The sequence below is a fragment of the Peromyscus eremicus genome, unplaced genomic scaffold (assembly GCF_949786415.1).
Source record: "Peromyscus eremicus unplaced genomic scaffold, PerEre_H2_v1 PerEre#2#unplaced_384, whole genome shotgun sequence".
Lineage (NCBI taxonomy): Eukaryota > Metazoa > Chordata > Mammalia > Rodentia > Cricetidae > Peromyscus > Peromyscus eremicus.
The window spans coordinates 279,191-281,888 of NW_026734620.1; positions in this window are offsets into that span (position 1 = coordinate 279,191).

Here is a 2,698-nt window from a genome sequence, read left to right on the forward strand (position 1 = left end):
GTGAGTGCTTCCAGGAAGTTAGGGGCATGCCTTCTCTTCTGGGATTAGGTTTCCCCTTCATGATCGTTTCTCTGTAGAAGCTGCTTAACTGAGGCGGCTTAAGAGCACTGTACAAGCATCGGAATGTCAGAAGGACTTAACCAGACCCCATGGACTGCTGGAGCACCCAGCTCCCATTCCCAGCATGCAGCCGGCACTCTGAGCATCTGAGGGCCGGAGGCTTCCAGAAGAAGGGCTTTTCCAGGCTGCTCTTGAAGTAGCTAGAGTGTTGCTAGCCCCCTACTTCCTACTCTTCTGGGTATAGGTCTAAGTCTTTTTGCAGTGTTCAGACTAACAAATTCTTGCCTCTTTAGGGACCTGAAAAACAGTATTAACTACCGCGTGTATAGTTGTCCTTCTATCTGACGCCAAAGTGCTTCCTAGGTTTAGACTTCTAAAGAGCCGGCCAGGAGGAATCCAAGGGGACCACTGGTTCCCAGTCTCCTAGGCACAGTTTCAGTAACAGGAATGTGGCAGGGCTCAGTGGAGAAGAAGGTGCTTAATCAGAAGCCAGGTAGAGCTGGGCAAGACGGCATGCATTGGGGACCTCGTTTTCTACTTAAATTATTAGGACTTTCTTTGATTTTTAGTTCTGAAGTACTTGTAGGTGTGCATGAAACTGAAAAACGGAGAGTGTTTGTGCCCCCTGTGTCCAGAGGGCACTCAGATTTTACCAGTCTGCATTTCTGTGTGTGTGTACGTGTGTGTAGATATGTGTATGTGTGTATACGTGTGTCTGTGCACACATGTCCATGTATATGTGTGTATACATGTGTATGTGTGTGTGTATATGTGTATATGTGTGTGTATATATCTGTGTGTGTCTGTGTGTAGATATGTGTATGTGTGTATACATGTGTCTGTGCACACATGTCCATGTATATGTGTATATACATGTGTATGTGTGTGTGTATATGTGTATATGTGTGTGTATATATCTGTGTGTGTCTGTGTGTGTAGATATGTGTATGTGTGTATATGTGTGTCTGTGCACACATGTTCATGTATATGTATCTATATGTGTGTGGTGTATGTGTGTGTCTATGTGTATATGTGCGTGTATATATCTGTGTGTGTGTACGTGTGTGTAGATAAGTGTATGTGTGTATCTGTGCACACATGTTCATGTATATGTGTGTATACATGTGTGGTGTATGTCTGTGTGTCTGTGTGTGTGCTTATGTGTGTGTGTTCCAGGCAGTTTCGTCACTTGATTAGCTTTGTGCAGTCTCCCTCACAGTCATGACACAGAACTATTTCGACACTTCAGGGCTTTGTTTATTGTGCCACTGTTATTTAGCACATCGTCCTTACCTATAGCTACTGAACGCATGGATCTGTTCTGATATGTATTATAAATGGAATCATTATTAGTGTGTGTGCGTGTGCATGTTACATGTATGTGTGTGTGTAGGTGTGTATGGGTGGTGCTGGCTTAGGCATGCACATGTGTGGAGGTCCTCTGTTGCTTCTCACTTTATTTTAAGAGACAGTTTGCCACTGAATCTACAGCATCCCACTTTGTCTGGACTTGCCGTCCAGCAAGCCCCAGGCTCGCCTGCCTCGTTCTCTTTTCCCCGACCCCATTGATGGGTTATGGGTGTACACTGCCATCCCGAGTGCTGGTGATCACAGGCAGTGAGCCCTTCGCCCACCAAGCCGTCTCCCCAGCTGCCATACAACTTGAAAAAAAAGAGTTGCAAAGTAAAATAGAAGATTTACCATGGTAACGGTTCTTAAAAATGCACTTTAGGGCGTTAAGTGTATTTACATGGTGCAGAGCTGTTCCCGGCGGCCATCTCTAGAACTCTTCACTGTTTTCCAGCTGAACTAGTCTTGGTTATCATCATCCCTTCCCTGAATCCTCTCCTCCCCTGGCAGCTACAGTTCTACAGCGAGTATCAGTTGCTGACTTCAGGAACCTTCCGAAAGAGGAGTCACATGCGTGTCCCTGTGTAGCTGGCTTCTTCTACTTGTAGTGTGTTTGGGAGTCATCTGGGTTATAGCATGTGCCAGAATTTCCTTTCATTTTAAGTTTGTATTGTAAACCCCTGTGTGTGTGTGTGTGTGTGTGTGTGTGTGTGTGTGTGTGTGTGTGTGTGTGTGTATGCGCGTGTGTGCGTGCGCGCGCCACATTTTGCTTATCCATTCTTCCTCGGATGGATGCTTGGGCGCATCTTTGGTGGTTCTTAGTGGTGCTGCTGTGAACACGCGTGTGCCATGACTGACTCCACTTCCAGTCCTTTAAGGTATACATTCAGAAGTGGAATTGCCCAGTCATGTGACAGCGTTTTAATTCTTTGAGCTGCCGTCTTGTCTTTTACAGCTGCTAGCACCATTTGAGGTTCTTACCACCAGGTCCAGGTTCTCCATATCATAGCGTCACTTGTTTTCTCAGAGGGGACTTTGTTTAGCTCAAGTCCCTGGGGCTTGTTCATGTTATGCTGAGCATGAGTCTGTGATGTAGATAAGCCACAGTTTGTGTTCTTCCCCTAAGAAATCGAGGCCATTGTTTTTGGCTGTGATGAATAGGGCTGCCTTGAACACAGATGCTGAGGTCTTATTTGCTTGCATTTGTGTGTGGGTGTGTGGACCTCAGTTTTCACCTTTCTGCAGTTGTGGTGGGAGCCTGTTTGTTAGTTTTTAAGATGGAGCCAAA